Source organism: Aotus nancymaae, unplaced genomic scaffold (genome assembly GCF_030222135.1).
Source record: "Aotus nancymaae isolate 86718 unplaced genomic scaffold, 86718_ANA_hifiasm-v0.15.2.pri h1tg000010l, whole genome shotgun sequence".
Classification (NCBI taxonomy): domain Eukaryota; kingdom Metazoa; phylum Chordata; class Mammalia; order Primates; family Aotidae; genus Aotus; species Aotus nancymaae.
In genome coordinates this window covers 75,277,880-75,301,259 of record NW_026988421.1, presented here as the reverse complement: position 1 = coordinate 75,301,259, position 23,380 = coordinate 75,277,880, and the positions used below count along the sequence as shown (strand labels likewise).

The 23,380-nt window shown below is 42.1% G+C and overlaps 1 non-coding gene across 1 annotated transcript; it reads left to right on the top strand.

Annotated features, from left to right (window-relative positions):
- Window positions 1-21,714: 21,714 nt before the first annotated feature.
- LOC135274137 (U6 spliceosomal RNA) lies at window positions 21,715-21,821 on the top strand. The gene has a single exon (XR_010341929.1). It is a non-coding gene; the product is annotated as a U6 spliceosomal RNA (small nuclear RNA).
- The last annotated feature ends 1,559 nt before the right edge of the window (window positions 21,822-23,380 follow it).

Sequence of the window (23,380 nt, the reverse complement as noted above, 5' to 3'; positions counted from 1 at the left end):
AACCAACCTCTCTTCATCCCCTCCTCCCATCTGTGCACCCTTCCCAGCCTTTAGTATCTATAATTCCACTATCTACTTCTGTGAGATCAACGTTTTTAGCTTTCACATATGAGTGAGAACATGGGGTATTTGTCTTCCTGTGCCTGGTTTATTTCACTTAACATAATGACCTCCAGTCATTTGGCAAATGATGTTATTTCATTCTTTTTTATAGATGAATAGCGTTCTATTGTGTATATATACCATTGTCTTTATCCATTCATCTGTTGATGGACACTTAGGTTGCTTCCCCACCTTTGCTATTGTGAATAGTGCTGCGGTAGACATGGGCTGCAGGTATCTTTTTGGTATATTATTTTCCTTTGGATAAACACCAGTCATGGGATGGCAGGATTATATGATAGTTCTATTTTTAGTTTTCTGAGAAATCTCCTTATTGTTTTCTATGGAGGTTGCACTAATCTACATTCTCCCTCCCTTTCCCCGCATCTTTGTCAACATCTGTTATTTTTAATACTAGTCGTTCTCACTGGGATAAGATGATATCTCTGTGTGGTTCTGATTTACAGTTCCCCGATGATTAGTTAGGTTGAGCATTTTTTCATATACCTCTTGGCCATTTGTATGTCTTCTTTTGAGAAATGTCTATTTATGTCCTCCTCCCATTTTTGTTGGGATTAAAAAAAAATTACTGTTGTTTGAGTTTCTTGTATATTTTGGCTATTAGTTTCCTCTCAGATGAGTTGTTTGCAAATATTTTTTTCCTATTCAATAAGTTGTTTTTTCACTCTGTTTCATTTGCTGAGCAGGAGCTTTTAGTTTAGTATAGTCCCATTTGTTGACTTTTGTCTTTGTTGCCATGCTTTTGAGGTCTTAGCCATAAAATAGTTACCTAGACCAATGCCCTGAAGAGTTTCCCTATGCTTTCTTCTAGCAGTTTCGGGTCAAATGTTGAAGTCTTTAATCTGTCTTGCATTAATTTTTGTATATGGTGAGAGATATAGACCCAGTTTTATGCTGCTTATGGTTATTCAGTTTCCCTAGCACCATTTACTGGAGTGTGTCATTTTCTTACCGACACACTCTTGACAGATGCTTTTGACAGCTTTGTTGAAGATCATTTGGCTGTAAATATATGGATGTATTTCAGAGTTCTCTATTCTGTTCCATTGGCCTATGTGTCTATTTTTATACCAATACCATGTTGTTCTAGTTACTATACTCTTATAATATATTTTGAAGTCAGGTAGTGTGATGCCCCCAGTTTTGTTCTTTTTGCCTAGGACTACCTTGGCTATTTGGGCTCTTTTTGGTTCTGTACAAATTTTAGAATATAAAAAAATTTTCTGTGAACAATGACATTGGTATTTTGATAGGGATTGCTTTGAATCTGTAGATTCCTTTTGGTAGTATTTGGCCTAGTTTTATGTTAACTAGTTATACTCACCAGAGGAGACAAACTGAAAGTCTTCCAGAGATTTTATTTTGCTTAGGTTTTGCTGTTCAGATTCTTGGTTGCAAACTATAGAAACTTAGTCAGAAAACAAAAATGTAAGGATAGTGGGTACTTCACTAAATCTCTGTGAAGACTAGAAAATCCGGCTCAGAAAATGGGCAGCAACTGAGGGGAAGCTGGGTACAGCCATGGGCAGATGCAGGCAGAACTTGCTTCCTCTTCCAGTGCTCCCAGGGGCACCACTGCCTCCAACATGCCACTGCCCTGGGACGCTCCCTGCTGCTTTACTCTGGCTTTTTTTTTTTTTTTGGAGACAGGATTTCACTCCCATCACCCAGGCTGTAGTGCTGTAGCACACTCTTGGCTCACTACAACCTCTGCCTCCTGGGCTCAAGCCATCCTCCTGCCTCAGTCTCCTGAGTAATGGGAACTACAGGTGTGTACCACTGCGCCCCACTAATTGTTGTGTTTTTAGTAGAGATAGGGTTTCGCCATATTGCCCAGGCTGGTCTCAAACTCCTGACCTCAAGTGATCCGTACGCCTTGGCCTCACAAATTGCTGGTATTACAGGCATGAGCCACTGCGCCTTGGCCCTCTTGGGCTTTTAAGAGTTTCAGCTTCTTATGAAAATGTTTAAACATTTACAATAGCAGAATAAAATGAAACTCTATGTATCCTGTGTTAGTCCATTTTGCATTGCTATAAAAGAATACCCAAGACTGGGTAATTTATAAAGAAACGAAGTTTATTTGACTAATGGTTCTACAGGCTGTACAAGCATGGCACGCACATCTGCTCAGCTTCTGGTAAGGCCTCAGGAAGCTTTTAGTCTTGGTGGAGGGGAAGTGAAGCTGGAGTATCACATGGCAAGAAAGGGAGCAAAAGAGGAGAAATATCAGGTTCTTTTTAACAATCAGGTGTCGAGGTAACCAATAGAGTGAGAATTCACTCACTATTATAGGGAGAGCACCAAACTATTCATGAGGGATCCACCCACATAACCCAAACCCTCTCCTGTTAAGCTCCCTCCTGCAACAATGGGGCTCACATTGCAACATGAGATTTGGAGGGACAAACGTCTAAACCAGATCGTATTTATTTCCAGATTCCCTGTTAGAATTCTGCCAATCTTATTTAATTTATCTCCCACTGAAACATTTTTTTGTTGTGGTTGGAGTTATTTTGAAGCAATCCCAGATATCACATTAGGTTGCTTATAGATATAATATATATATATACATATATATATATAAACTTACTATTATTTTTTACATTTATTTTTAAAAATGGAGACAGGGTCTCCCTGTGTTGTGTAGACTGGTCTCGAATTCCTAGCCTCAAATGATCCTTCTGCCTTGGCCTCCCAAAGTGCTGTGAGCCACTGCACGCAACCTGTATGTTTTTCTATCAGATAGGGACTTGAAAAAAACATATGCATGGTACTGTTACCTCAACTTGAGATGCTGCCTTTCCTATACATTTTTGTGAGACTCTAGAATTAGTGAATCCTAATAATTTTTTCTGTCTCCAGGCCTTTTTATTACTTCCTCAAGTTTGATCATCATATACCTACACCTGAGTACCCAGGGAACTGGGAGAGGATATGTCTACTCCTTTGGCATTCACGATGGGACACAGGGCTATATCACCCAACTCTCTTGGAATTACTTTCAAATAAGAAGGGTGTACACATTCTGGGCACACAAATGACAGATGAGGCATAATAGAGATTGCAGTGTGCTCACCTAACTGTCCAATGAGTAGCCACTTGTCAAAATTGCCATGGATATTTTCTGATTGCTTTGGATTTATAGCCTAGCATTCTTCTATAGCTTTGGAAAATACTTTGATAATTGTTAAGCTTTGATTTAAAATGATACTGTTTCCACCTGGATGGAAGTCTATTTTCTTCTTGGGAGGTTTATTAGCAATGACATATGTAAATCTATGCATACTTTCTTTTGATATATTCTCTTGGGAAAAATTACACTGAAAAATTATTAATGTACATGAAAACAACAGTTAAAATTCCCAGAGGATAATCGAGGCATTGAATATCTTTACATATTTTAAAGCATTCACCAATATCACTTGAGGGTGGTAGGGTTAGAGAAAGACTATTAAAATAATAATTTGCCCTGCTAAGATATTTTTAAAATTTGAGCAATGAATGTCTGTATATTATACCAGAAGAAAATGTTGTGGACCACAGAATTTCCAGCAGTAAGAGGATGATAACCTCAGAATCTTGGTTCTATCTGGCAGGATCCTTATTTAATGTAAGCTTATAGTGTTTCCTTATATAAGAAGTGGTATGCATAATTTTTTTTTGCTTTCTTATTTTGAATCAAATATTCATCACCATTTGCACTTACTATTGTTTTGATTCTTTTTAATCTTCCTTTGGTCAGCAGACATCATGAATGATAATCACAATCTAATTTCTCACATCAGTCATCACTGGGGATGAAATGTGTCAACGTAAGTATAACAAATATTTTTTGATTAGTATTGATTATTGCTCTATCCACTACGGAAGTGGAAGGTAATGAAAGGTGCTCCATCCTCAAAGGGAATAGAAGGTGAGATGCAAGATAAAGGAATCAGAAAGGAGATAAAGTAGAAAGCTCTTAGTTTACAGAAAGGAAAGATTGTAATTACTTTTGCTGGAGAGATTAAGAAAGCTTTCTAGGGTAGGTGGCACTTTTTTTTTTTTTTTTTTTTTGAGACAGACTCTGTTCGCCAGGCTGGAGTGCTGTGGCACGATCTCAGCTCACTGCAACCTCCACCTCCTGGTTCAAGCAATTCTCACGTCTCGACCTCCCAAGTATCTGGAATTACAGGTATGTGCCACCACTCCCGGCTAATTTTTTGTGTTTTTAGTAGAGATGGAGTTTTGACATGTTGGCCAGGCTGGTCTCCAACTCTTGACCTCAAGTACTGGTCCCGCCTTGGCCTCCCAAAGTACTGAGATTACAGGTGTGAGCCACTGTGTCTGGCTGGGTAGGTAGCATTTGAGCAGGACTTTCAATACTAGAGAGGACCCTAAAACACAGCTACAGTAGTTTAAGTGCAGTTTTAGGTGGAGGAAGCACTTGCAGGAAGGTGTGGGTAGGCACTAGGAGTTACCCAGTTTAACTCGTGTGTGTGAGAGGGAGACAGAGAGAGAGAGAAAACTGTTTCCATCAGAAAATAAGACATTTCAGATTTTATTGGCAAATCCTATAAGAAAAAAAAGATTCAGAGTTAGTAATACATACTATACAGGGAAACAGTCATTGTCACATGGGATCTTTCTATTTGAAATACTCTAGTAGAGATGGACACTTCAACTTGGTCTCAGTTCCACAAGACAGGCAGCCTCAGTGGGCCATAAGCAGGTGCAGGGAGGTGTCCCTCCTGCCTGAGGAACCCCATGGAGGCCAGTGCTCACAGGCTATCCCATACACTTACCTGTGTTTCTCTTGGTCTTACATAAATCCTCTTTGTGGCTGTGACTCTCTGGCCTGCCTTTCCTGGGTGGGAGGAGGGATTTTACCAGAACCGAGTCACAGTTCTTTGCAGTTGGATCTTGCTCATGTTTTGTGCTACAATTAAAGCAGGTCAAGAGCTCAGCAGGTGGTACGGGAGGCAGGCTGAGAGTGAGCAGGCTGGTACAGGAGGCAGGCTGCCTGGGTTTACATATCAGCTCCACTGCTGAGAATCCCTGTGATTTTAGGCAAGTTGCTTATTCTCTGTTTCAGTGTTTCTCCATCTGTAAAATGGTGGTGACCATACTGTTCTCTCACAGGTTTGTCCTGTGTGTGAAGTTAGCCAATAGGTGTACAGTGCTTAGAATGCTCCTTACTTAACTTTAGCTCTTACTGGTCCACCAGGGCCTGTGGAGGGAGCTTGGGTGGGGATGGGGCACTAGGGCTGATTTGTGCATGGCCTTGAGTGCTGGGCCAGGAGTCTGAAATCAGAACCCTACTTGGTGGAATACCCCAGTTTGGCCTGGATGAGGGTCTTCATTTCTGAACTCAATATCATTTTGAGGAGAATAAGAGTGAAATGAGCTCCTTTCTAGTTGCTACAGGGAACTGGGTCCATCTTCTGGTTTTAAGGCAAGCCTGGAGGAGGTCTTTGGGGTAAATTAAATGTGCCTATGTGATATGGTTTGGCTGTGTTGCCACCCAAATCTCAGTTTGAATTGTAAGTCCCACAATTCCCATGTGTTCTGGGTGGGACCAGTGTGAGTAATTGAAATCACAGGGATGGACGGATATTTCCCATGCTGTTCCTCATGATAGTGAATAAGTCTCACCAGATCTGATGGTTTTATAAAGGGGAGTTTCCCTGCATAAACTCTCTCCTCTTGTCTGCTGCCATGTGAGATGTGCCTTTCACCTTCCACCATGATTGTGAGGCCTCCCTAGCCACGTGGAACTGTGAGTCCATTAAAATGTGAGTCCATTTTTTTTTTGTAAACTGCCTAGTCTCAGATATGTCTTTTTTTTTTTTTTTTTTTTTTGAGATAGAGTTTCACTCTTGTTGTCCAGGCTGGAATGTAATGGTGTGATGTCAGCTCGCTGAAACCTCCATCTCCCAGGTTCAAGCTATTCTCCTTCCTCAGCCTCCTGAGTAGCTGGGATTACAGGCATGCGCCACTGATGCCTGGCTAATTTTGTATTTTAGTAGAGATGAGGTTTCAGGCTGGTCTTAAACTCCTGACCTCAGGTGATCCACCTGCCTCAGCCTCCCAGAGTGCTGGGATTACAGGCATGAGCCACCGCACCCGGCCAGCCTCAGGTATGTCTTTATCAGCAGCGTGAAAATTGACTAATACACTATGCCTGCATTAAGCCTGCCACACAACTGAAATGTGATTGAATCAGGTGTGTGCAGCTCCTACCAGAGGTATGGTCTCCATCCTGCACCCCGAAGCTACCTGCCATTCTAAGGCAGGTCACACAAGAGCAACAAGGGATTATGCTACACAAATGTATGTAGAGGGAGATATGCTTGTCAAACTAAAAAAACCAAGGCCATGGTTATAGGAGTGAGAAGTGAAAATCCTCAAGCAATTTTGTGCATCTTGAAAGTATTGCCTCTGTCAATACAAAGCCGTATGTTATTGTTGGTTTTGAACATGTTTTGCAGAGCAGTAAATGTAATAGTAAGATTACCTAAGAGAAAAATCAGTGCCCTGGAACCTGATAGGCTTCCAATTGCACTGCAGCTCGTAGGCCAGACCAGGCTGGAGCCAGGATGATTTAACTTCTGCAGTGCCTCTGGGCTGGGCCTGGGTGCCTCCAGAGGAAGCCTGCTCAGAGGTTCAGCTGGAGGAGAAGGAAAGGAGAGGAGGTGTGGGAATGAATTTGAGGTGAGCCTTTAGTTTTCATATATTTAACCATGAATTTCCCCTTCAAGGGCAGGAGAAAGAACCCCATCCACTTCCATAATGGATATATCCATAGCAGTAACTGCCCATTGGTGAGCTCCATGCCTACTTGTTACTTTTTTGTTGGGAGTAGGGGGAATAGGGCGTCACTTGGTCACTCATGCTGGAATACGATGGTGTGATCGTGGCTCACTGCAGTGCATCTCGGCTCACTGCAGCCTCGACCTCCTGGGCTTAAGCGATTCTCTCACTTCAGCTTCTCAAATAGCTGGGACTACAGCCATATGCCAGCATGTCTGGTTAATAATTTTTTTTTCTTTAATGGAGAGATGGAGTTTTGTCATGTTGCTCAGACTTGTCTTGAACTCCTGGACTCAAGCGATTCTCCTACCTTGGCCTCTCAGAGTGCTGGGATTATAGGAATGAGCCACTGTGCCTGTTCTGACCTCACCACTTTCCCAAAAATTCCTCACTGAGATGATCCCGTGAAACCTTGGATGAAATGTTGGCTTCTGAATATACCTTAGAGACCACTTTATTCAGCGGTTGCAATTTTTTTTTCCAGGAGAATAACAGAGTTTAGAAAAATGGATTGCTACTGCATATTTATTTCTTTTTAGGGCACTGATAGGTAATGATGCCTATCCAATAATGTTAGCTTAAGAAGTGTTGGCCTAATCCAACTCCCTCACCATAGAAGAAAAATCTGAGTTCCACAGGGAGGGAGAGGTTTACCTGAAGGTCTCCAGTATAGCCAGTAAGAAGCAGAGGCAAGATGGGGATGAAGATCCTCTTGTATTTCTGTTTCAATGTCACCTCTGTCACACTAAATGCAGCAGTGCGCTCTGCCTTTCTAAATTGTTTACATATTGTAATTACTTTAATTGTTCTCTTCTCTTTATCTCTTTTGATAACACCAAAGATTATGGGTCTGATTCTGTCCAAGCTGACCTCACCTGGGATGCTGATATCCTAGAAGGGAAATGGAAGTAGCTAGCCACTCGCTTTTAAGTTCTTGATATTTTCAAATCACTGAAGAGTGATGAACATTGTTTGAAGAGAAAGTCTTAAAACAGGGCATAGTATCTACCTCTCCATCAGGAAAATGCCAACAGATTGTAGAATCTTTCTTAACCTTTTTGACATTAACCAGAGAACGCTGCCAAACATTCAGATGGTTTGGATATGATAAGGGGCCTCACACACTGTGTAGTACCATGTTTCCCAAAATGTGTGGCACTTATCAATGGTATGTGAGATGATGTTAAGTCGTATGAAGATCAGACCTTTTATTTTAACAGTAGGTATAAGTGGGTGTTTATTTAAATGTAATATATGATAAAAGTATAATTAGCACAGCAAACCCATGACATTTTATTGCTTAGAATGGAGCTAAGCAAAAACGCAAGTTGAGGTAAAGAAAAATACTAAATAAGTAATAGTATAAGGGGCATTGAATTTGGAAAAACTGATAATGGTGATGCCTAATCTCACACACAGCTGTAGTTTGGGAAACACTTATCAAAAGCCAGACGTAACACGTGCAAACTGAGGAGTTGTAACACTCCACAACACTGGAGGGTACCATGGAACCCCTGTTAGTGTCGAAGTGTAAATGAGTATTTCATTTTCAGCCCTCATTTCTGTGAAGTGGAGGGAAACTAATCTTGGCCCTTCACAAACAGGAAGCCTGAGCCAGCAGTTTCCCAGGTGGCTTCAAGATTCTCTTCTCAGTCCCTGTGCAGGACCAGGTGTCACCCTCATGCTGCCGCCCTCCCACTGCAGAGTCCCCTTCAGTGATGCACTGCAGGTCAGAGGAGAGGAGAGCTCGCTTCCTCGTGGTCTCCAGTGTTGCCGAGGAGGGTATCTGCACTCCCTTCGTCAGTGCACGTGGCACCACTCAGTCCTGCCTGCCTTGTGACTCAAGTGGTCTGTGCTGCCCAGTCTAATCTTCCAGAGCAGGTGATCACTATGGGTTCAGCTGCTTCCCCGCCTACCTCCAATCAGTGTATACACATTTACAATCACACCTCCCGTGAGTATTCACACACATGGACACACACATGTGCACACTCCCTCACACCTCTGATAGAGGATTGCTTTGGATCTTTTTCAGGGTAATTTACTTTGTTGGACCATGAGTGGGTCTACGTCTTTGCCCCTCCTAGCCAGCTGCACCTGTCGACTGTCTTTCCCCTCTCCTCATCCCCCGTGATACCAGATCCACATATGGGGGCTGCCGCTCAGCACAGCTCCCTCTAGTCACACAGCATCCTCTACTGGGTGTGTGGGGATGGAGGCAGCAGAGGCTCACTCTCACACTTCCCACAGATTTTCTCTCTATTCTCTTCTTTTCTTTCTACCATGGTTCCTCATTCTGGTGACCTCTCTAGTCTCATGGAGATCAATGACAAACAGGACAGAAATGATCTCTGCCTCATTGATTGAGCTTACATTTCAATTAGGATTAAAAATATGAAAGGCAGTAGAACAGACACATAATAAAAATACAAATAGCTGGACATGGTGGCATGTACCTTCATTCCCAGCTATTCAGGAGGAGACTAGGGCAGGAGAACCACTTGAGCCTTGGAGTTAAAGTCCAGCCTGGGCAACCTAGCAAGACCTCATCTCAAATAAATAAATGAATGAAGAAAACAAAGGTTTTATGAAAGAAGGGCGAGAGGCTAAGATAAATAATTTTGTGATGAACATCTCTTGTCCCAAGTATTAAGATAGGAATTAAAGAAGAAAATAATCACTCATATATGTTTTAAGTGGTTACATATAAGTATATATTAAAGACAACATTACATACCACAAACCAGTCAGGAGACAGAATCCAGAGAGTAATTTGAACAGGGAAATTTTAATATAAAGAATTATTAACTATATCAAGTTGATTGACTGTATTTTCTTATTTTCTGTATTCTTGATGTTCCGGCACTTGTGGCCTTGATCCTGGAGAGACTGCCCCTCCCAGGGCTAGCTAATTCCTAGAGTTGGCCAGTGACTGCTCTGTGAGCATACCGTTGATATGCAACCCAACCAATCCAGAGCTGCTTTGCCAACCATCTCCTTTATTAATCAAGCCAATATTGGGACTTTCGCTCTTGTTGCACAGGCTGGAGTGCAATGGTGCATCTCGGCCAATATTACCCAGGGTGTAAAAATCACCCCAGAGGCCGGGTGTGGTGGCTCATGCCTGTAATCCCAGCACTTTGGGAGGCAGAGCAGGGCAGATCACCTGAGGTCAGGAGTTCAAGATCAGCCTGGGCAACATAGTGAAACCCCATCTCTGATAAAAATGCAAAAAATTAGCCAGGTGTGGTGGCAGGCACCTATAATCCCAGCTATTTGGGAAGCTGATGGAGGAGAATCGCTTGAACCCAGGAGGTGGAGGTTGCAATAAGCTGAGATGCACCATTGCACTCCAGCCTTGGCAACAAGGGCATAACTCCATCTTCAAAAACAAAACAAAAAAACGATCACCCCAGAGAGAAGTTTCAGACAACTAGAGACCACCCCTAAATCCCAAAGCACATTGAAAATTTCAAACTACCCAATCCTAAGCTTATTCAGCATAGCTACTCTGCCTAACCCATTCCTTCCTGTAAAAACCCTAATAGAGGGCTCTCTTCTTTCCCCTCTGCCAATCCTTCCCTTGGTGCTTCCCCTCGTGTCATGCCGTGCCTCCTGTTTGTAGGGATATGTGAGGATAAACTTCTTCCTTCATGATAGTCATTTTCATGTCTGCATGTCTTATCATGTTTGACTAAAATCCCAGGTATCTTTTGACACACAAGGACATTACCTAGTAGGAGAGAGAAAACTATGTAGAATGCAGAAATAACAGATAACAGAAACAGCTCAGCCATTGCCTCTAAGATGGTGGCAGAATATCAAAGAAGGAACAAATCTTGAAGAGTTCCTTCCTTAGATCGGAAATCCAGATCTAATTGAAGAGGGCTGTGGCTCATGGCCCACTGGGTCAAAGAGAAGCTTGTTAAGTTGTTCCTGTGGGACTCACTAGGATTTAAGCCCTCTTAGGGTGCTGGGACAAGATGTCCCCAGGATTGTATCTTGTTGCAGAATCTGCTGAGGAGCTACTTGTGAGATTGGTGCTACCGAAATTCACAGGGTGAATGTGGTAGTGTGGGTGTCACTGGTGCCCCTACCCTGCTAGCTCCTGCCCCAGATAGGCAAGCAGGAGGAGTAGGCTGGAACCAGGAGGAGATGCTCATTCCTCCTCTGGGGTTCTCAGTGCCCTCTACTGACAAAGTCCAGCATTTTGCCAGCTGACAAAGGGGAAATGTCCTCCCCTCCCAGGAGGACGGTGAAGGTGAATTTGGAGCTGAGAGGCGAATACACCAACTTCTGTTCTTTCTTGACTGAGGGTCTCTTCTAGGGCACTAATTCATTAGCACTCCAGCCCTGCTCTGCAATGGCCTGCTATACTCTCATGGTCATGTTCCCGGACCAAATTGAGGGGCAGGCTGCTATTTCTCATGGCCCAATGACAAGATACAGATGAACTGGGGAGGAAGAGAGTTTTTTTTAGTTTTTTTTGACGTTTGATTTTTTTTTTTTAATTACACTTTAATTTCTGGGGTATTGTACAGATCTTGCAGGATTGTTACATAGGTATACGCTTGCCATGATGGTTTGGTGCCTTCATCCCCCTGTCTCCTACTTTAGGTATTTCTCCCAATATTATTCCTCCCCAATCTCTCCACCCCCCACTATTACTCCCTTAGCTTCCCACCCCCCAACCGACCCCATCATGTGATGTTCCCCTCCCTGTGTCCATGCGTTCTCATTGTTTAACACCCACTTATGAGTGAGAACATGCAGTGTTTGATTTTCTGTTCTTGTGTCAGTTTGCTGAGAATGATGGTTTCCAGATTCATCCATGTCCCTGCAAAGGACATGAACTCATCCTTTTTTATGGCTACATAGTATTATTCCATGGTGTATATGTGCTACATTTTCTTTATCCAGTCTATCATTGATGGGCATTTGGGTTGGTTCCAGGTCTTTGCTATTGTAAACAGTGAGGCAATGAACATACGTGTGTATGTGTCTTTATAATAGAATGATTTATATTTATAATCCTTTTGGTATATATCCAGTAATGGGATTACTGGCTCAAATGGAATTTCTATTTCTAGATCCTTGAGGAATTGCCACGCTGTCTTCCACAATGGTTGAACTAATTTACACTCCCACTAACAGTGTAAAAGTGTTCCTATTTCTCCACATTCTCTCCAGCATCTGTTGTCTCCAGATTTTTTAATGATCACCATTCTAACTGGCGTGAGATGGTATCTCAATGTGGTTTTGATTTGCATTTCTCTAATGACCAGTGATGATGAGCATTTTGTCATATGTTTGTTGGCCTCATAAATGTCTTCTTTTGAAAAATGTCTGTTCATATCTTTTGCCCACTTTTTGATGGGGTTGTTTGTTTTTTTCTTGTAAATCTGTTTTAGTTCTTTGTGGATTCTGGATATTAGCCATTTGTCAGATGGTAGCTTGCAAACATTTTTTCCCATTCTGTTGGTTGTCAGCTCACTCTATTGATAGTTTCTTTTGTTCTGCAGAAGCTGTGGAGTTTAATTAGATCCCATTTGTCTATTTTGGCTTTTGTTGCCATTGCTTTTGGTGTTTTAGCATGAAGTCCTTGCCTATGCCTATGTCCTGAATGGTTTTGCCTAGGTTTTCTTCTAGGGTTTTTATGGTGTTAGGTCTTATGTTTAAATCTTTAATCCATCTAGAGTTAATTTTTGTATAAGGTGTAAGGAAGGGATCCAATTTCAGCTTTCTGCACATGACTAGCCAGTTTTCCCAACACCGTTTATTAAATAGGAAACCCTTTCCCCATTGCTTGTTTTTGTCAGGTTTGTCAAAGATCAGATAGTTGTAGATGTGTGGCATCACTTCCAAGGCCTCTGTTCTGTTCTTTTGGTCTGTATCTCTGTTTTGGCACCAGTACCATGCTGTTTTGATTACTCTAGCCTTGTAGTATAGTTTGAAGTCAGGTAGCTTGATGTCTCCAGCTTTGCTCTTTTTGCTTAAGACTGTCTTGCCTATGTGGGCTCTTTTTTGGTTCCATATGAAGTTTAAGGTGAGTTTTTCCAGTTCTGTGAAGAAGTTCAATGGTAGCTTGATGGGGATAGCATTTAATCTGTAAATTACTTTGGGCAGTATGGCCATTTTCACGATATTGATTATTCTTAACCATGAGCATGAAATGTTTTTCTATCTGTTTGTGTCCTCAGAAGAGAGTTTTTATTTCTGCAATGAGTTACGGGGAGAAGGCCTGGAAATTATTGCCAGACCAACTCAAAATTACAAAGTTTTTCAGAGCTTATATACTTTCCAAGTTATATGTCTATAATGTAGTGTGCATTCATCTGAAGATGTTAGTGATTAACTTATTTTAATCTATAACTAAGATCTGAGTCCTGAAGAGCTTCCTCTGGAGCTTCAGTTAAATTTACTTAATCTAAATGGGTCCAGGTGCTCGGGTGATCACCTTTACCTTGTCTCTTGCTAAATCAGGGAGGTTTAGGGAGGCCTGGGGAGTTTCTTCAGACCCACAATCAAACTTGTTTAATCCTAGATGGATCCTGTTAAGAATTCCTTTGTTATTTTGTCATGCTTTAAGTCCCAAGAAAGACCTAGGCAAAACTCTTGGTGGGCTTTTGTTACATCCCAGCTTTTGCATAAGGGCACTGGCTTTTAATATTTAACCTAACCACTCAGTCAGTACTGAAACAGTTGTCACGGAGGCCTGCGTTAGTGAGACCTAGCCTGCCACAGCCAGAGAAAACCCTCAGTTCTTCCTGGATGGTGGGTGCCCTAGGGATTTGGTTGCAGCACCCACAGCATCTGCAGTAGTTACTTATCACACATAGTATATACTGATCGATGTTCCTTATTGTCTGTGTCCCCGCCCTAGAATGTAGGCTTTAGGAACGCAAAGGTTTAGTCTGGTTTATAGACTGCAGCCAGAACAGTGCCTGGTGCATAGAGAAGGCTCCATTCATTTTTGGTGAATTAATGCATGGCTTTCCCATGGGTCTCAAGGAAAGAATGTGAGCATTAATGGCTCTGGGTTACCCAGAGTATTACTTTGTGGGCTCTGGAGGTCCCTTTGCTAATCTTGGGCTGATAAATAGACATTGTGAACAGCCCACGTTTCCTTTCAAAATGACCGTGAGAATGGCAGCTTTAAAAGAGTAAGGCAGGACACAGTTTTTAATACTTCTGGACAACCAACACGAGGCTCAAGATAGCTCATTTTTCTTTTCTTTCTTTTTTTTTTTTTTGAGACAGAGTTTCGCTCTTGTTGCCCAGGCTGGAGTGCAATGGCGCGATCTCGGCTCATCGCAACCTCCGCCTCCTGGGTTCAAGCAATTCTCCTGCCTCAGCCTCCCGAGTAGCTGGGACTACAGGTGTGCACCACCATGCCCGGCCAATTTTTGTATTTTTTAGTAGAGACGGGGTTTCACTTTGTTGACCAGAATGGTCTCGATCTCTTGACCTCGTGATCCACCCGCCTCGGCCTCCCAAAGTGCTGGGATTATAGGCGTGAGCCACCGCGCCCGGCCCAAGATTGCTCATTTTTCAAGGGCAATTGCAAACCATTGCAGCTGCACTGGCCCAAGCTTGCTGGGCGTATTTCACTGCAATGGAAGACACCTGTGACTGCAGCTGACCAGGGAAGGCAAACCCGACTAACACAGAGCCTTCTCCAACACCGAGCCTTCCCCAAGGGAGTTCAGCTCATCTTCGCTCACCAAAATGTTAATTCCTCAGCTGTGCATGTTCAGGAATCTTTACCCATTAAGTACTTAAGGCACCATTAACATATTCAATCTGTACTCTGGTTTCAGTATAAGAGGAACACTCTCACTCCAGGTGTTTTATTTACTAGTACTGTTTTGAGAGAGGGTCTGTATTTCAGGATATTTTATTTTACATCGGGAAGAAAGTCTGTATATTTGTCAGTTTTATCTGGCATTCAGTCATCTTAGACTGTAATGTAAAAGGCCAAATATTTATCTTATCTGATATTTTTATGCATCTAGAAATTTTTTATGGGATTCAAATAATAGAACCTGAGTTGGGATTTGCACTTTGGGATCTGACTGAAAGTCCAGGTAACTCAAGCGGAGACACCGTACAAATTCCAAATTAAGTTGGTGATAAATTTATAGAACAGCATGGAATTTATCCCTGAGCCTCCAGTCAGGTTTTTAAAAAATGATCAAGGGTACGAATGCATGATTCAAACTAATCTCAGGAAGCAACCCAAAGTTCAGAAGCTTTATCAATGCTAGATAGATTAATGGGGTTTGAAATGAAATATCATAAATCAAGCGTGAGCAGATGTTAGTCCAAATCGTGCCTCCAGCTTGGGAGATTATGTGTGAGGTAGGAGACAGTTACTCATAAGAGGCTACTAGAAAAAAAGCCCTTGCTTTTAGTGAGAGCCTATTCATCTCCGTTTCAGAACCAGGGCTGCAAAAGGGCATGTCCCTGTCCACACAGCAGTGCAAAGAGGGGAGATTTTCCTGAAATGTCTTCACATTTAGATACCAGCGAATTTGGGGAAATAGAGCCATGGTACTCTCAGGGCCTGGCTGGCAGTCGATTCCAGCAGTACCCTGTTTTGAGAAGGCAGTTGCTGAAGTGGCTAAGAGCCTTGGTTTTCTCATTCACAGTACAGAAATGGCAAGAGTAATAAGTCACAAGTTTGTTGGAATGACTGAATGAGATATTCCATGCCGACTGCATAGCATTCAGCACTTAGTAAACATTAAAACATATCAGTTAGGCCGGGCGCGGTGGCTCAAGCCTGTAATCCCAGCACTTTGGGAGGCCGAGGCGGGTGGATCACGAGGTCAAGAGATCGAGACCATCCTGGTCAACATGGTGAAACCCCGTCTCTACTAATACAAAAAAATTAGCTGGGCATGGTGGCGCGTGCCTGTAATCCCAGCTACTCAGGAGGCTGAGGCAGGAGAATTGCCTGAACCCAGGAGGCGGAGGTTGCGGTGAGCCGAGATCGCGCCATTGCACTCCAGCCTGGGTAACAAGAGCGAAACTCCGTCTCAAAAAAAAACAAACAAACAAAAAAACATATCAGTTAGTATTTATCTATTATTGAATGAACATAATGTGGTTGGATGTGGCAAGTTTCTCAAAGCTATGTCTTTAAGTTTAACTTTTTAATCCAGAGACCGCTGGGATTCCTGGAGTGTTTTTGGAGCAGTGAGTATCACAGACCTTAGCAAGCACACTGGATGAGAATCCAACAGTGTCCTTGCTTGAGAAAGATGAACAACACTCCAGGCAGCATGTTAAACAGATTCAAGTTTTAAGAAATCAGGAAGAACAGTCTTGGAAAGCAAATATTGAGAGCAAATTTACCACAAAGCATGTTAACTTCCAGTACTGGTAATGATTAAGTTCAATTGTGGGTAACAGAAAAACTTAAGATAATTGTGGTTTAAAAATACTTTTTTAAAAAAAGTTTGTTTCTCTTTTACTAAAGGAACCAAAAAGTTTGGCCCCACTGTGAGCATCAGGAACTCAGGCTTCTCCTATCATGTTGCTCTGCCACCCTGAGGATGCTGCCCTTGGCTCAAGATGGCTGCGTAGTCTCCAGCCTTCACATTCACATTCCAGTCAGCATAAATCAGGAAAAGACTAACAAGGGCAGGCCTTCTCCTTTAAAAATCTTCCAAAGGGTTGCACACGATACTTACATTTATATCTCGTTGTCCAGAGCTTTGTTATGTGGCCAGCAGCAACGGTGGCTAGAAAATTTGGTCTTATTTTTGATGACTTTGCATTCACCAAAAAATTGTTTTTTTTTTTTTTTCTAAGAAGACAGAGAAATGAAATAGATGCTGGTCTCTGTCACACATCCCTTCCCTTCCTTTGTTCTGTAGTGGATACAATCAGCCACATTGGACATACTAAGGTGTGAGTTTCTGCCCTTTTTTGATATCCCAGGGAGACAATGACAAAGAATTGGGCTCCTCTATTTTACAGCAAAAATGAAAAGGTATGATTGTTTTTGTTTTACAGAATAGAAACTTTACTTAAGTTGCTAAGTATCTTCCTCGAGATTACATAGTAAGTGGCAGACACAGGATTCCAGCCAAGGTTGGTCTGACTGACAGCAAAGCCCTGGCCATTCTCTTCCCCTCTCCACCAGCAAGCTGCTGGTAGAAGGCTTGGTGTAGAAACCCCTCATCAGTCACGCAGCTGAGAGGCCATCCAAACATCCATAGGTATACACCAGGCAAACTGCTCTGGACATGAAGAGTAAGAGCTCATTGCCCTAGCACACTGCTAATCCCTTGCAGGTCAGGTGTACTTCTAGTCAAAGGTTCCAGGCTCAAGGACTGGAGCTTTGACCATGAGAAGCTTCCACTGGGGTGCTGAAGGTCAAAATAAGGAGAGTTTTTTTCCTCCAAGTGTTTATTGAAGGAGCATTTTGTTTCATCTCGAATAAAGTAAAGTGGTTCATCTTCTATGATTTAATTCTCATTCCTATTCCCACTCTCATTCTACCTTGTTTTTTTTTCCTAGAAAAATTTGTTACAAGACTGCTTTCTTTTAGTTTTACTGAGAAATGATAGAGGAAAGACGTAATTAGTTTTGGCGAAACTTATTCAACTTAAAATCCAGGGTGTCCTCCACTAAAATGAAACAAACCAGAATAACTCAAATGCACATTATAATTGCTGGTAAAACATTAGGTTTATAGACATTCTTGATGGAAGCAGTATCAGGGTACTACTGTATGCTCTGCAGCAACAAAGCTGGAGGACACAAAGAGGATTCCTAGGGATTGTGGGAAACGTGATTATTTACTTGACAATTTCTTTTGTCCAGTATGACCAACTTAATGCATGCATTAGAAATGTGTAAAGTCATTAGGTAGCAGAGTCCCAAGACAGTCATCATAATTAAGGACAGCAGGATGCACCAGAAGGAACCATAAGCTGTGGAATTGCGTAGACCTGGGTTATTCAGTAGCTGAGTCTAATATTTTCTCGACTGTGGCTTTAACCATCAGTGTCTTCACTTATAAAATAGAAATAATTATACCTGATTTGTAGGGAGATTTTTAGGATATGTATATATGCACCTTCTCATTTATAAGTGACTTAAGATACAATGTATGAAAATAATGTATATCATAGAACAGAGGTCATTGTACACATTGATCCTTCAGCTGGAGATCCTCATTAGTTCCAGTAGGCATTTTGTATCAGTTATCTATTGCTGTGTAACAAACCACTCCAAAATTTAGAGCCTGAATGCACAGAATTCTACAACCTGGCAGGTTTCTGTCAGGACAGCTCACTGCCGCTCCACGTGGTGTGGACTGGGGTCACTCTGGTGGTAGCACAAACCAGGAGCTTGGCTGGGGCAGGAACAAAATGGCTTTTCTCACCTACCTGGCACCTCTTTTGTAAGGATAGGAACATTTGGCAGCTGGCCAGGTGTCTCTCCCTGTCGGCATGGTCTTTCCAGCAGAGTGGCCCATCTAACGTGGGAACAGAGCTCCAAGGACACAAAAGAACATGCCAGGCTCTAGGCCTGGGACTGGCACCAGAGCCACTTCTGCTGCTGTCTTCAGGTCGAGAAATGCTCTATTCAGCTGTGGTCATGAAAAAGGGACATACACTTCACCTCTTGATAGGAGGCGAAGCAAGATACACACTTATGTTAGTCATTTATCCAGGAAAATAATGACATAAAATTAATTACTCTTCCTGGCTCTGCCTTGACAACTAGCACTGAATGTTGGCAAATCCTAAGTCAGGAAGACAGAGTTGCTGCCACCTGCCCAACCAGAAACAGGTGCTATTAACAGGCCCAGCAGCATGTCTGGGGTGCTGGAAGGAGGGCGGGGGAAACAAATTATCTCTCCCAAGTGCTTTTCCAAAAGTGACACCTTTACAAAAAATTTTAATGTAATATGTTAACATAATGGTTGTTAGAGTTGGGATAAAAAGTCAGAAGAAGCAGTTTAAAAAGCAGCACCTTCAAATGTGTAGATAATATGCTCAAAGGTAAGACCATTTATGCCTGTTCCTACCTTGAGAACAACAGTGCAGACTTTTCTTCCCACCCCCAGCACCCAGACAGACACAAGGACTTCCTTGCTGTTAGAACCTACTATGCCCCTCACAGGAGCACAGAGTCCTGGAGGCAGCTTTCTCCATATACCTTCTGCTGCTATGAGGTCACCTGTATGTGTGTGATTGTGAGTGTGGGCATGCATGTGAGTGTGTATAAGTGTGCTGATGTGTGCAGGAGTGCACAAAATGAGTGATCTGCATGACTGTGTGTGTGCATACTTGAGTGTGAGTGTGTGTTTGTGTGTGTGAAGGAAAATGTATTTCTGAGTATGGAAACACAACATGTAAGTGGGAACAAACTCAAAACTGGGCAAAGGAAAGAGAGCACATGGCATTCCGATTCAAGTTATGTGGTTAGGATCTGCCAGCACTTGGAGAATTTCCTTACTCCAAAGCCTGCAGCTCTGTCTGCCCATTGCTGATGGTGGCACATTGGAGTCTTTCTAAATGATTGTAATAAATGGTATGATCCTGCCAGCCCAGAACTGATGGAGTCTGGGCCAAGTTGGAGGAAGAGAAGGCACTAAAGGTCCAGGGATTAGGGATGCTGATGGGTGGATGGCAGGGGTCTCTGAAGCAAGCCAGGCCCTGGGCTCTGGAGCCCAGCCTGCTGCCCCTTCATCCTGGCAATGGGCAGTGGGCATCCTTGAAGAGGGGAGCATAGTAGTGCATTATACACTGGCACTTTTCTTTCAGTGCTTTTGAGGTGGTCCCTACTGACCTGGTTGCATTTATTCCTCCCAGTCTCAGATCTACCCACCACCCTGTCCTAATTTCTGAACAGCTGAACCCCACAGACCTCTGAGCTAGAAAGAGTAATGTGATGAGCATCTTTACATACCAGTCTTTTTTTTTTTAAAATTTTAAAAAAATTCATTCCAGTCTTCTCTTTTTAAACCAACATCTCAGTAGCAGTATGAGATTTTTGTCTCTGAATCCTGGGAAAATAGTTTCTCTCTCTCTCTCTTTTTTTTTTTTTTGAGACAGAGTCTTACTCTGTCACCCAGCCTGGAGTGCAGTGGCACAATCTCAGCTCATTGCAACCTCTGCCTTCCAAGTTCAAGCAATTCTCCTGCCTCAGCCTCCTGAGTAGCTGGGATGACAGGAGAGCGCCACCACACCTGGCTAATTTTTGTATTTTTAGTAGAGATGAGGTTTCACCATGTTGGTCAGGTTGGTCTCGAACTCCCAACCTTGTGATCTGCCTGCCTCGAGCTCTCAAAGTGCTGGGATTATAGGCATGTGCCACCATGCCCAGCCCTTTTCTCTTTTTTTATTTGTGCTGTTAATGTTCCCTCATCTCCTTTCCACTTTTAAATACCATGTGTTTGTGTTTGTAGAGATGGGGTTTCACTATGTTGCCTAAGGAGGCCTTCTGGCCTCAAGCAATCCTTCTGCCTTTACTTCCTGAGTAGTTGGAATTACAGGCACACGCCAGTGCAGCCAGTTATATGGGTTTGTTTTAAGTTTGTGGTTTTATTGGTGGGTTTTTATTAAAGCAAATAACAACAAAAGAGAAGCTTATGGAGCACTTTCAAATATGCATCTTACTATGGTACAGGGCTATCTGAGAGTAGTAGTGTTGTGGCTAGTTTGTTAATTAATATTAGTAGTTATTGTTAACATTTAAGTATTTATGCCAAGTACTAGTCTAAATGCTACATGCATGTTGTTCTGATTTAACATATGAGAAAGACATGGCCCAGAGATGGTAGGCAACTTTTCACAGTTACACAGAGAGTAAAATAGTGTGACTTTCTGCCACCAGGGTTTCTGCCACCATGAGCACCCAAGCTCTGGATCAATATGCTCTGCTGCATTAGTTACAACTGTGACCCAACGATCTCAGGTGTCAATAGCCTGGGAATATCAACTGACATTGACATTGATATTCACCTTTTATTGGCTCTAAGTTCCTGCCTTCTCAAGTCCTGTCTTTTTCAGCATCGGCTTCTTTGATTATTTCTAGGAACCCCTACCCAGGATGCATTCTTCTCTCCACAAATCAGCTCTGTTTGTTGTTCTCTATTGAGACAGCAGAAGTTAAATTACTTACTTTCTGCTGCACATCTAAATGGCCCGCTTTTCAATGTAAACATTCACATGGCACAGGGAGCTAAAATGACTGCTGTCAACATGTAGCCATATCCATCTCCTTGCTTGAACCTTATGATAACTCTTGTGGGTTGTAGCACAAATGTTACTATCAACTCCTTTTAGCTTCAGCTTGTAAATGAGGAAAGTCTCCGTGAGGCTATTTTTCTGGGAAATCATGGGTGGTAAAGAGTGGAGTTAGATCCCAAATGACCATATACAATGCTTCCTTGTCGATCCCTGGACACTCTCATTTGTACTTGTTGCTACAAATGTCCATAGCTTTGATGCTTATTTTTGTGACAAAAACATATTATCTGTAAGGTAGAGAGAACTAACCCAAGGAAATTAAGAAACACTTCTGAATAAACCTTGATTCACAGAGAAAATAAGATAGACATTGCGACGATGTGCAAATTGACAGAAAGGAGAACATATGGAATACAGTTAAAGTATACTGTGAGGAAAAGACATTGTTCTTAGATGCCTTCATAGTAAAAAAAGATTGAAAATAAATCACCTGTTTTCATTCAACACAGGAAACTGGAAAAAGACTACAAAATAAACAGGAAGGACTTAAAGTTTATGAAATAGAAAAAGATAAAGGATCGTGCTCGCTTCGGCAGCACATATACTAAAATTGGAACGATACAGAGAAGATTAGCATGGCCCCTGCGCAAGGATGACACGCAAATTCGTGAAGCGTTCCATATTTTTGTGCCCAGTCACCCTGTTTTTGAGGTCTCTTTTCTCTACACCATGGTTCTCAACTTATTTTGGGGGAAGTATCTTGAGCAGGATACAATGGGAAAAGAGTCTCTACCCCTTTCTGTTTGAAATTCATTTTTATCCCTTCCTGTCTTAACAAAAACTGTATGGAATCAACACCACCGAGCTCTGTGGGAAAAAAGAAAAACCTGCTCCCTTCACTCTGCTGGAAGCTGGAGGGTGCTAGGCCCCTGTGTAGTAGTGCATAGAATTCTAGCTTTTTTCCTCCTTTCTCTGTATATTGGGCTCAGAGAGTACACTGTGTCTCTATGTGAATATGGACAGTTAGCATTTACCAACATGTATCTGTCTACTTTCTCTTGTTTAAAAAAAAGAAAAAAAAAACTTAAAAAAATGGGGTTATAGAAGGTCAGCAAAGGGTTGGTTTGAGATGTTTGGGTGGGGTAAGTGGGCATTTTGACAACATGGCTTCTCCTTTGGCATGTTTAATTGTGACATTTGACAGACATCCTTGCAGTTTAAGATGACACTTTTAAAATCAATTCTCTCCTAATGATGACTTGAGCCCTGCCACTCAATGGGAGAATCAGCAGAACCTGTAGGATCTTATTTGGAATTGACATTCTCTATTGTAATTTTGTTCCTGTTTATTTTTAAATTTTCTTTTTGTTTCACTGGAAAGGAAAGATGATGCTCAGTTTTAAACGTTAAAAGTGTACAAGTTGCTTTGTTACAATAAAACTAAATGTGTACACAAAGGATTTGATGCTTTTCTCTCAGCATAGGTATGCTTACTATGACCTTCCAAGTTTGACTTGTATAACATCACTGTCAAACTTTGTCACCCTAACTTCGTATTTTTTGATATGCATTTTGCAGGATGACCTCAGGGCTATGTGAATTGAGTAACGGGATCTGAATCAACGTATTGATATCTTCATAGCTGGGAAATGTGGGTACAATTTGCCATTGGTTTCTGAAAGTATTCACATCATTTGGGATACCAGATTGCTCAATACTTCGAGTATATTGTGCCCTTGATTTTTATCTCCAAGTGGCAGTTTTTAAAATTGGCCGTTTACCTGGATATAAAATAATAGTGCCTGCCACCACCATCCAACAGACCTGGTGCTCTAATGCCAAGTTATACATGGGACAGTTGCTGGCATGTCTTCATTGGCTGTATAAAATGTGGCCAAGGAGATAGGCTCTCAGAGTAAGGAGTCTGTGATGGTTGGCAGTAACTGTCCCTGCTCTCTGGTATAAAGCTCTCAAATGTGACTATGTGAATCTGGGTAGGATAATGGACCCAGCTCTGTCTGCTCAATGCCATTGTGCAGAGAAGCACCCTAATGCATAAGCTTTTTAATGCTGTAAAATATAGTAGCTGAAATTAAATGCCACTTTTTCAGAGGTGAATTAATGGACAGTCTGGTGAAATTCAAAAGCTTTTTGATGTATAAAACTTGATAAATGGAACTATTCCATCAATAGGCAAAAGTGTAACAACCTATCAAGATGGATAGTATGTAATTTCTGCACAGGTC